The following is a 12,202-nucleotide window of genomic DNA, read 5'->3' on the forward strand; positions in this document are numbered from 1 at the left end:
AATTAACAAGATGGCTCTAGAGGCAGCATGGAAAAAATGTTGGCCTGGGAAACTAATCTGGCTCAGTGATTACCCAGCTGCTACATCATAAAAAGTCACTGGGCTTTGGTTTTCTCACCTTTCAAGTAAGGAAATGGGTATTTTGTGGCATCTTACAGTATGATAATTCTATGAAGTTGTAAATTATTCATATAATTCAAGAGTGACTTTCCAAGAGATGAAGTTTACCTCAGTGCAAACTCTTGCCCTGTTTTTTTTTTTTTTTTCCCCACTTGGAATGGGCATAAATTCTAAAAAGTACAATACACTTTTTAATTTTTAAGCAAAATAAACAGACCACCATTTGCCTTCTTATTGAACCGAAGTTCTCATTCATAAACGTGAATATTGTACCATGTTGCAAGGAAAACATTGGGAATGTTAGTTTGTATTAATTGATAGTTCTCCTTATTATGGTTCACATTTTCCTGCTTCTTCACATACTAACAATCTTTGATCAGATGTTGTACATTATGAATGTTATGTTGTTGAATTCTGGATTTTGTTGTCTTCTTTGATAGAGGGTTGAATTTTGTTCTAACAGGCCGTTAATTTATTTGTAGATCAACGTGGTCTTTTCAAGAGATGATTTTGATCCTTATTAGGATGGGTCTAGAGTAGCCTTTACTCAAGGTTAGACTCAACCTTCTCCTAAGATGTGACCTTCCTGGGTCTCTCCCGACTGACTGCCTGGAGTGATTTGTGAGATCGCTCCACCTGGCTGGTCACAACTTTAATGTCTCATAGTCCCATTTGAGTTTCAGTAGTTGTTTAGTTCACAGCACCCCAGTGGTTGCTCTTGCTCTAATAGTTGTTCTTTGCCCAGCCTTGTGGAGTCTTGCCCCACACACAAAAAATAGCTTAATAATCAGCCAGAGATTCATGAAGCCCCCTAAGCACGTGTCTAGAGTTCTTTGTCCGCAGGGTTCCTTCCTCTCCAGTGCTTTGCCCCGTGTTCACTTCAGAAGCCCTGAACGCTGCTCAGTGTCTTGTCAACTCACCAAGAGGACTGTGCTCCGAGTGCCCCTCCCTGTACCTCACTGGGTAAAGGACCTTCAGGCAGAAAGCTAGGGCAACTGAGGGATTTATCTCATTTGTTTTCCTTCTCTTGAGGATCACAGTCCTGTTTTGTACCTGAGAACAATTATTTTATACATTTTTGCCAGTTTAAGAGTTGTTTACAGTGGGAGACTAGTATGGTATGACAATGGCTAGAAATGGAAGTTGCCTCCTTTAGTGCATTCAAGATATGTAAAATCTCTCCGTCACCAAACAAAATGACCCCAGTGTGCTATATCTTTTAAAATATTTTTTTTGAAAAATATGATGGCTTATAAAGTTCAAAGAAATTCAAAAGATACAAACTGATGTAATAACTAGATATATACCTGGTGTAAGTCACTAAGTCACAGAGTATCAGGATTAAGTAAAATAATGACCAATGGTACAGGCCCAGTGACTGGAATATAAATGAGCATTTGATAACTGTGTTCTTCTCTGTCTTATGGGCGTGCTTAAAGTCAAGTCCTATTTTAAAATCATTCGGTGAACTAGTTATTTAAAGAATTCCTGTGGTGAATCTTTTTCCAAAGCAAAAGATCCTTTTGTGAAATGTGTGAACTCCTCCTAATCTTTCTGTAAATATAGATTTTTATATATTTGGTTGGCTTAACGTGTTCTGTGAGGAATTTGTTTGCTAAGGCTCAGTGTGGGTGTAGATATGGATGTATGTTTGGGAAATGGTTAAGAAAGAAGGGATTTTGTTGTACCGTGTCACAGACCTTTTTGGTTTGGGTAGAAGCCATGAGGTTTTAGAACTGTGTTTTGAATGAGATGATTAGACAATAACAAATGCAGGATGGGAAATCCCTAGACTGCATAAAACTGGAGCTGATATTCCAGTTTCTGTGGCTTGGATTTTCACAGATCATTTTTCCAAGAATCTGGAAAGAATCTTGCCAGGTCAAGTCTTGTCCATGGCAGTTCACTCACCTATTCATTTATTCATGTAGCTAGTACATATTGTATGTTGGGTACTATTCTATGTGCCAGCGACACAGCAGTGGATAGCATACCTGCTTTCAGAGAACTTATGTTCTAAGGGGAAGCTATCAAATAAACAAATGATGTACCGAGAGAGAGAGCAAGGTAAGATATTAGGGAACAGGCGAGGCTGGTAAGAAATGCCTTTTTGATATGGGAGGGGGCACCCAGAAAGATACACTTGAGCAGAGACCAAGAGAAAGAAGGAGGGGAGCCTATGAAACATCTATGAGGAAACAAGGACTGTAAAGGCCTGAGGTGGGCGCAGCATCACACAGGTGTGGAGGATGAGCAAGGAGGCCGTAATGTTGACAGTGAAGTCGAAAAACGGTGAGATGTAAGGAGAGGGAGGTAAGAGATGAGGACTGAGGTTGGAGAGCACCAGATTGGGTGTCTTATAGGCCAGGGCAAGGGCTTTGGATTCTATTCTGGATGAGGCAGGATGCATTGGAGAGTGAACTGCAGAAGGAGAGGATCTCACGTTTTTAAAGGATCACTCTGGCTGTAGAGAAGAAACAGGTGAGAAGACCAGTGACATCACTCTTGCAGTAGTACTGATGAGAACTGGCAGTGATTTAGACCAGGATGAGAGCAGCAAAGCTGGAAGAAAGGGTCAGACTCTGCAGACATTTCAAAGGAGAATCTGACAATGTGTGTTAATGGATTGGATGTGGGTAAGAGAGAAAATGCAAAATCAAAGCTGACATCTGAGCAATTGGAAGAATGGCAGGGCCATTTCTTGGTAGGAATGGATGGAATGGGGGTAGTGAGAGGTGGAAGAGAAGGTCAAGAATTCTATTTTGAATATCAGGTTCATTTCTACATATCCAAGCAGAGAGGCTGAGAAGGCAAATATATATCCAGGGTTGGCGTTCTGGGAAGCATTTTGAGCTGGAGATGCAAATTTAGAACCATCAGTATAAAGATGGTATGGAAAGCCATAGAATGGGACAAGGCTCCCTAGTAAGTGAGTTATTCCAGTATTTAGGGTCAGGATAAAGAGGATGTTACAGGGAGTGCAGCCATGAAATTAAAAGACATTTGCTCCTTAGAAGGAAAACTGACAAACCTACACAGCCTATTAAAAGACAGAAACACATCACTTTACCAACAAAGGTCCAGATAGTCAAAGCTATGGTTTTCCCAGTAGTCACGTATGCATGTGAGAGTTGGACCATAAAGAAGGCTGAGTATTAAAGAATTGATGCTTTTGAATTGTGCTGGATAAGACTCTTGAGAGTCCCTTGGACTGCAAGGAGATTAAACCAGTGAATCCTAAAGGAAATCAACCCTGAGTATTCATTGGAAGGACTGTTGCTGAAGCAAAACTCTAATACTTTGGCCATGTGATGTGAAGAGCCAACTCACTGGAAAAGACCCTGATGCTGGAAAAGATTGAAGGCAAAAGGAGAAGAGGGCAGCAGAGGATGAGAGGATTAGATAGCATCACTGACTCAGTGGACATGAATTTGAGCAAACTCCAGGAGATAGCGGAGGACAGAGGAGCTTGGCATGCTGCAGTCTATGGGGTCACAAAGAGTTGGGGACAACTTATCGAATGAACAGCAACAACAAAAGGGGGATGCAGCAAGTAGACCAAGATGGAGCAGTTACTCCAGAGAGACTAACACTCATGTTACTGATTGTCTCTGATCCCCAGGCTCTTCTTCTGTAGAGAAGAGATAACTCTCAGCTGTGATGGTTAAATGAGTTAAAGTTCGGTCCGGCTATGTGCAGCCCACTGAGAGAGAAATTTTCTCTTTTCCCAACGGCTACTTCCCCCATGTTCTCAGCCCTGAACATCATGGATCCAGATGGAATCATTTCTCAAGCTGCTCTGAGATGGTGAGTATCAGTCTGTGGCCATGACAGCTGGTTGTCTTGCTAGCTCATAGGGACACCCAAAGCCTGATTTCACAGAGCTGACAACAGAATTGTCCTGAAGATATGAGAGGCTGGTATCTGTGTGGGATGGCTGAAGAAGTGTGAGGCAGGAGAGAAATAGGCTAAGGAGGACCACTAGGGAGAATGTAGGGGTACAGGAATGTGTCTCCACCCAGGAACCCATCTCCCAGCCACTTTGGCTGCCAGTGACTGTGCCCTTAACTGACTGCCTCTAGGGAATTTCCCTCAAAACCTGCCAAGGTCATGCCCCATTCCTGGGAGCAGTCTGCAAAGATTGAAAGAGGTACAGTATAAGGTTCTGGGCCCTGGCCTCCAGGCAGTACAGCTCTGAAGGGCCATCTGGGTGTCTTCTCTATAGGAACAGCTGCAAGGTTTGTTACAGCTACCGCAGTCCCCTCCATGTGACCCTTCAAGCTGCAAGCTTTCAAAGATGCAAACGTGTGTTTGCATGTCTACTCACGTAAGTTAGCTCATGTGTCTGGTGTACATTGTCACATGCATTGCATCCTCTACTTTTGTGCGCTTCTGTGTACTTTATACAGTAGTACAGTACCTTTATTTCAAGCCCAGAATGTCCATAAACAAAGAGTAAAAGTGCTATAGCTGGTACTGCTAAGAAGCGCCAAGTGATAACCATGGAAACAAAAGTGAAAATAATTGAGAGAGTAGAGCAAAAAGAAGAAGAAGTAACTAAAGAACTGAAGAAGTTCATGATGCAGGAAACGGCAAGGGGCTTCACTTTATTTCAGGAGGCACTGTTAGTCTTTGAGGCCAGACCTGAATGTAGAGCAGTACACGAAAATCGCAGCAGCCGTTCAGAGTGCTACTGCCGCCTATGACGAGAGAAAAAGAGCTGCTACCCAGATATCACTGGATCTTTTTTTTTTTCCCTAGAGGGTAGCTAGAATTGAATCCAGCAAGGAAACAGAAGCTGTGCCATCAATGTAAAGGCATAAGTAAAATTGAAGTTTGCCCTCCGTCTCCTATTGCTGATGATCGTTCAACTCTGCCATCTTCCACATCCTCTCTACCCTCCAGGCAGTAACTCTTCTTGCTGCTCACTCAATGCCAGTCCCTGTATGCCAGCTATGGTACTGTACTGTACCTTTCAAGGCACTGCACTGTAAAATTTAAAATGATTTCTGTATTTCTTGTGTTGTTTGTTTATGTATTATTTGTGTGAAAAGTATTATAAGCCTATTACAGTGTAGTACTCCCTGGTGGCTCAGTGGTCAAGAATCCATCTGCCAATGCAGGAGGTGTGTGTTCGATCCCTGGGTGGGAAAGATCCCCTGGAAAAGGAAATGGCAACCCACTCCAGTATTCTCGCCTGAGAAATCCCATGGACAGAGGAGCCTGGCAGGCTACAGTCCGTAGGGTTGCAAAAAGAGTCAGTCATGACTTAGCTTCTAAACAACAACTACCTATTTACAGCACAGAACTATATAGCTAGTTGTGTTAGTTGAGTGATAGAAAGTGAAGTTACTCAGTCATGTCCAACTCTTTGCTACCCCATGGACTGTAGCCTACCAGGCTCCTCCATCCATGGAATTTTCCAGGCAAGAATACTAGAGTGGATTGCCACTTCCTTCTCCAGGGGATCTTCCTAACCCAGGGGTTGAACCTGGGTCTCCCGAATTGCAGGCAGACGCTTTACCATCTGAGCCACCAGGAAAGCCATGGTGAGTTGAGTACCTAGGCTAACTTTGTCAGACTGATGAACACACTCTCAGAATGGAACTCACTCGTATGTAGGGGGCTTACTGTACATGGCAGTTCAACTCCCTCAGTCAGTCCTGCCTCCCTCACTCCTCCCAGCTCTTTGGCCTGAGAGTGCTCCTTAATTAACCTCCTGCCTGCAAATCTCAGCGTCTTGTCATCTGCTTCTCGGCATACCTGAGCTATGAGAGTTGGAATAGAAAGTAGTCTTAGGAAGCAGGCTCTAAAGTGGGATTTTGAACTGACTCATTCATTGGCAGGTTGGCTATGAAGCTCCAGCAATGGTGGTAGATTAAGTACTCATAACCTTTGGCAATATATAGCCCCCATCACTAGTTGTAGACGAAATACTCATAGCCTCTGGCAATACGTAGCACTCAATTGTTAAAATCAGGGTCAAGTTGTAATAAATCCCACCTGGGGAAGTGCTGGGCCTGCTAAGAGAAGAAAGGAGCTTCAGGACTTGGCCAGTCTGTGCTGATAGAAACTGAGAAAGTGTGGATGGGGCTGAATTCTGAACCTCCTAGATCAGGGGGGTGAGAAGCAGGGGGCTGGGCAGAACAGAATGTTGAATGAAATAAAGTATATTACTTATCTATTGTTGCATGATAATACTCCCATGGGCTTAGTGGGTTAAAACAATATACATTTCTTTTTCTTACAGTTTCTGTAGCTCAGGAGTTCTAGCACAGCTTAACTGGGTCCTCTGCAAGACTGCAGTCAAGGTGTCAGCCAGGAGTAGGATTTTATCCGAAAACTTGACTGGGAAAGGATCCACATGGTTGTCAGCAGGATTCAGGTCTTTTCTGACTGACTGATGGCTTCAGCTGCTCCTGGATGTCTGCCTCAGTTCTTTGCTGTGGCCCTTTCCTGGGGACAGCTCATGACATGGCAGCTTGCTTCTTCAAAGTCACCAAGGGAGAGAGACTCCTAGCAAGACAGATGTCACAATACTGTGTAAAGTAATCACACGTATCTCAGCATGCAGATCACACCCAGGGGAGGGATTACACAAGTGTGTGAGCACCAGAAATCAGGATCGTGGAGGTCACTGCAAGTCTTTTGCCACAGAGAGTTTATTGATAGCCTTCTCCCATGATACAGGATGGAGCACCCTGGCCAGGACCCTGGGAAGCAGTGCTAACATGCTGCTCAGAGACAGCAACGTTCCACATTAAGCGGAGGTTAAATGTCACACACTGCTGTGGCAGATGGTGGAAGAAGACCAAAGCATGCAGGAGGGGCTGCTTCATATGAGATGAGAAAAGCCAACGGCTCTGTTCTTCAAGGGGGCCTAGAGGACTCTGTGTTTACCAAAGTGATAATGCATGAAGGAGAAAGATGCTGGGTGTGTGCTACAGAGGCTGTGGCCTGACAAGGGAGAGAGGGGCAGAAGTGGTGAGGAGTAGCTGGATTCTGGACAAGATTTGTTGACAGGCTGAATGTGGGGTGTGAAAAAAGGAGAGGAGTAAGGGCTGACTCTAAGGTTTTGGGGCCAAGCAACAGAAGAATAAGGGTACATTTACTGAGCTGAAGAAAACTGTAAGAAAAACAGCTTTGTGGGTGTTAAAAAACCAAATTTAGCTGAGTAAATTTTAAGGATCATGTTGGCTTATTCAATGATTCATGAGTCAAAAAGCATCCGATCCAGCTGATATTAATAGAATAACTCTGAGAAGCTGTATAAAAGGAGAGACTTTTACAAGCAGAAGGGAGCAGGAACAAGTTTTTCTAGGCAAGAGAGCAAATTGGTTATCACAGGGTTACTTTCCTTTAGGGGATGGTAGGGGTCTAGCAGGCAGATTACCTAACTAGTGTTGATCAGGGGATTCTTGATTGACTGGTTTTAAAATTCCACTTCTGGGAGAGCTGAAATTGCAATTAAGTCTCAGTTTGGTGATGTGTGGCTTAGCATAAGTAACCCCAGTTTGGGTCTGTTGTCTTGTTTTTAACATGGAGAAATCAATGGAGACGTCTGTTAGACATTCATATAGAGACGTGAATAGGCAGTTGGATATATGAGTCTGGAGTTCAGGAGAGGTCAAAGCAATAGATAGAAACTTGGGAGTTATCAGCTTATGGATGTACAGACCATCCATATGGGATTGGATGACATCACCTAGAGAGGAAGTGTAGATAAAGAAAGGGTTAGAGAAATTGAACCCCAGAGCATTCCAACATTTGGAGACTGAGGACTGAGGAGATTAGAAAGCCAGGGTCTATCATAGGACTAACGTGGGGAAGGAGAGAGCTGCAAGAAAGGAGGGGGAGGGACTAGGCTGCAAGAAGGAATGCTGGTTGGGAGGATCATCTAGTGTCAAGAGCTTCAGAGTGGAGGGCTTTAAACACGGCTGAGTGCTGAAGCTCTGTGGAACAGGCTGTGGCAGGACCAACTACCCAGGAGAGGCAGAGTGCTCAAGGTGCAGCCAGGGTTCAGAAGTAGCAAGTCATGAAGGGACAGACCAGAGAAGAGGCTGGGCATGTAGGGATTCTATTGATGATGGATAAAGAGGTTCCTCCTCTCTCCCCTTGCTCCCTCCCCAGGCCACCAGAGAGCTTTCAGTTAATTTCCAGATTATTGCTTTCCTATCCCTGCCCCCATCTTCCCAAGAGAATGATTCAGACTTTGGTAGAGACTGTTGTACTCAGAAGTTCTGAAGACCAGGGGACTGAAGGAAGGAAAAGATTTTGAAAGACATTAGATCCTAACAATAGCTGGGCTGGGGGAGAACATGAGAATGTGTTAGGGGTGGGCTTGGGAAAGAAGGAAAGAGAGGAAGGTGGTAAAGAAATGTCTAGATTGATCTAGATTCTTGTGCAGCTGGATAGAATTGGGGTAGAGAAAAGAGAGTATGAAAAGTCCTGCAGGGTTTATGAATTGGACTCCCTTGAAGGTCAAGACATGAGGAACAAATGAAAGTCCTTTTCAATAATTTCTTCATTACTTTCTTGAATGCAGCAGTGCTTGGGGTGGAGCTTGTGGGTACTGACTAGGGTAGGATTTAAAATGGATAAAGATAACTGGACCCCACCACAAGCCAAGGTCTGGTCCCTGAAAGAGGCAAAAATCAGGTAAGGTAATTCCTATAGAATATTATCATGAAAGACTTACCCAAGCTTACTCATTCATTCATCAATCCATACATCAATCCACCAACCAAACAATCCCTATAATGTCAGCTCCAGGGGTCTGGGATTTTTATCTCATTTTCTCTTATGTGTCCAACACCTGGAGGAGTGCTTATTCATCCTACAAATGTGCGTTGCCTCCTGGCTATGCTATCCTCTGTGTCAAGTACTGCTTTATGCTGGTGTACAAGGTAGGCATCTTCCTGTGCTGCCCTTATGTTCTAACTCTCTACTGGTATCACAAATGAACAAATACATTTGTAATTATAAGATGTGGTTTTGTTAAATGCTATAAAGGAAATGCACATGCTGATGGGCTAAAGAGTAATGAGTGTCTTGAATTAGAGTGGTTAAAATAGGCCTCTCAGCTCAAGCCTGAAGGAGATGTGGCCGTCCGTGGTGGTAGGAGAAGGAATGGTTATTTTCTAAAGACCACAGCAAGTGTGAAGTATGTAAGGACCGAAAGGATGCGCATATCATTTTATTGCACTATCAGTGTTATTTTTCCAACAGCATGTGTTCACTTTGTGTCTATGTCACATTTTGGTAACTCTTGAAATATTCCATGCTTTTTCATTTTGATAATATTTGTTTTGGAGATCTGTGCTGTTACTATTGTAATTGTTTTTAAGTGCAACAAATCATGTCCTTTTAAGATGGAGAACTTAATTGATAAATGTGGTGTGTGTTCTGGGGCTTCCCATGTGGCGCTAGTGGTCAAGAACTCACCTGCTAATGCAGGAGACATAAGAGATATGGGCTCAGGGTTCAATTCCTGGGTTGGGAAGATTCCCTGGAGGAGAGCGTGGCAACCACTCCAGAATTCTTGCCTGGAGAATTCCATGGATAGAGGAACCTGGTGGGCTATAGTCTATAGGGTCGTAAAGAGTCAGACATGACTGAATGTTTGTGTTCTAAGTGCTCCACCATCCGGCGCTTTCCCCCATTTTTCTCCCCTCTTGTGCCTCCCTCTTCCTTGAGATACAACAATGTTGAAACTAGGCTAATTAATGCCCCTACAATGGCCTCTAAGTGTTTTAGTGAAAGTAAAAGTTGCATGTCACTCACTTTAAACCAAAAGCTAGAAATGATTAAGCTTAGTGAGGAAGGCACGTCAAAAGCTGAGACAGGCTGAAAGTTAGACTTCTTGTGCCAGTCAGTCGGTCAAGATGTGAATGTGAAGAAAAGGTTCTTGGAGGAAATTAAAAGTGCTACTCCAGTGAACACTCAAATGATAATTAAGTGAAACAGTGTTTTTGCTGATAATGGGGAAAAATTTTCGTGGTCTGGTTAGAAGATTAACCAGTCACATTTCCTTAAGTCAAAACCTAATCTAGAGCCAGGGCCTCACTCTCTTCAATCCCATGAAGACAGAGAGGTGAGGAATCTGCCGAAGAAAAGCGTGAAGCTAACAGAAGTTGGTTCATGTGATTTAAGAAGCCATTTCTGTAACGTGAAATTGCAAGGCGAAGCAGCAAGTGTTGATATACAGCTGCAGCAGGTTATCCATATTTAGTTAAGATAGTTAATGAACATGGCTATGTTAAACAACAGATTTTCCTTTTTTTTTTTGGCTAAACTGTGTGGCTTGTGGGATCTTAGTTCCTCACCAGGAAATTGAACCCTGAGTCCTTGGGAGTGAGACGGCAGAGTCCTAACCACTGGACTGCCAGAGAATTCCTAGATTTTCAATGTAAATGAAACAGCCTTTATTAGAGGAAGGTGCCATCCAGGTCATTGATAACTAGAGAGAAGAAGTCAATGCCTGGCTTCAAAGTTCAGCCGAACTCTTTTGCTAGGGGTAAAGTAGCTGGTGAATTGAAGTTGAAACTAATGCTCATTTACCATAGGGCCTTTGAATTATGCTAAATCTATTCTGCCTGTGCTCTCTCTAAATGAAATTAAAAAGCCTGAAAGAAAGCACATCTGTTTACAAAATGATTTACTGAATATTCAAATCCCACTGTTGATTTGAAAGAAAAGATTCCTTTCAAAATATTACTGCTCTTTGACAACACACCTGGTCACCCAAGAGCTCTGATGGAGATGTACAATGAGATTAAGGTTGTTTTCCTGCCTGCCAACACAATGTCCATTCTGCAGCCCATGAATCATGGGATAATTTTGACATTCAAGTCTTATTTAAGAAATATGTTTCATAAAGCTATAGCTGCCATAGCGAGTGATTCCTGTGATGGGGCTGGGCCAAGGAAATTGAAAGCCTTCTGGAAAGGATTCACCATTCTAGATGCTATTAAGAATTAGTGATTCACAGAAAGAGGTCAAAATATCAACATTCATAAGGATTTGAAAGAAGTTGATTTCAACCCTCATGGATGACTTGGAGGGCTTCGGCTTTAGTGGAGGAAGTGACTGCAGGTGTGGTGGAAAGAGCAAGAGAATTAGAATTAAAACTGGAGCCTGAAGATGGAACTGAATTGCTGCAATCTCATGGTAAAACTTTAACAGATGAGGAGTATTTCTTATGGAGGAGCAAAGAAAGTGGTTTTTTGAAATGGAACCTACTCCTGGTGAAGATGCTATAAAGACTGTTGAGATGAGAACAAAAGATTTAGAATATAATATACTCTGAGTTGAGAAAGCAGTGGCGGGGTTTGAGAGGACTGACTCCAACTTTGAAAAAGAGTTTTACTGTGGGGAAAATCCCATCAAACAGGATTGCATGCTACAGAGAAATCATTCGTGAAAGGAAGAGTCAATCTGTGTGGCAATCATTGTTGTCTTATTTTAAGAAATTGCCACGGCCACCCCAACCTTCAGTAACCACCACTCCGATTAGCAGCCATCAACATCAAGGCAAGACCTCCACCAGCAAAAATATTATTACTCACTGAAGCCTCAGATGATGGTTAGCAGTTTTAGCAATAAAGTATTTTTTAATTAAAATGTATACATTACTTTTTTAGACATAATGCTGTCGTACACTGAATGTAAACATAACTTTATATGCACTGGGAAACTGAAAAATTCCTATGACTCACTTTATTGTGATATTCACTTCATTGCAGTGGTCTGGAATTGAACCCACACTATCTCCTGGGGGTATGCCTGTATATTTATACTTTTTAATGAGAAAGTTGTGACCAGTCACTGGACTGGTGATTCAGTTCTGCATCTTCCAGTTCTCTCTCTCTGGCTTTCCAATAGTTAACATTTATGAATGACAGTATTTCTTTCCATCCTTTCCAATCTGAAGGATACAACATGGTCCTTCACTGTTTTAATTGCATTTCTTTGACAATATTGGGGCTGGTGGTAAACATCTTTTCAGGTGTTTATTGGGTGTTTGTTTTCCTTTCATGAACTGCCAGTTCATCTCCCTTGCCAATATATTTGGGATTTATCA

At 42.8% G+C, this 12,202-nt stretch overlaps 1 long non-coding RNA gene across 3 annotated transcripts; it reads left to right on the forward strand.

Moving 5' to 3' along the window:
* The first annotated feature begins 1,895 nt into the window (after nt 1-1,895).
* LOC129655142 (uncharacterized) lies at nt 1,896-11,742 on the forward strand. 3 transcript variants are annotated; one of them, XR_008715784.1, is made up of 3 exons: nt 1,896-2,601; nt 3,743-3,927; nt 6,371-11,742. It is a non-coding gene; the product is annotated as an uncharacterized LOC129655142 (long non-coding RNA). The 3 variants fall into 3 exon arrangements; XR_008715783.1 differs by lacking the exon at nt 1,896-2,601 and adding an exon at nt 2,615-2,756; XR_008715785.1 differs by lacking the exon at nt 1,896-2,601 and adding an exon at nt 2,631-2,824.
* The last annotated feature ends 460 nt before the right edge of the window (nt 11,743-12,202 follow it).

This window comes from Bubalus kerabau, chromosome 6 (genome assembly GCF_029407905.1).
Source record: "Bubalus kerabau isolate K-KA32 ecotype Philippines breed swamp buffalo chromosome 6, PCC_UOA_SB_1v2, whole genome shotgun sequence".
In the NCBI taxonomy this organism is placed as follows: Eukaryota; Metazoa; Chordata; class Mammalia; order Artiodactyla; family Bovidae; genus Bubalus; species Bubalus kerabau.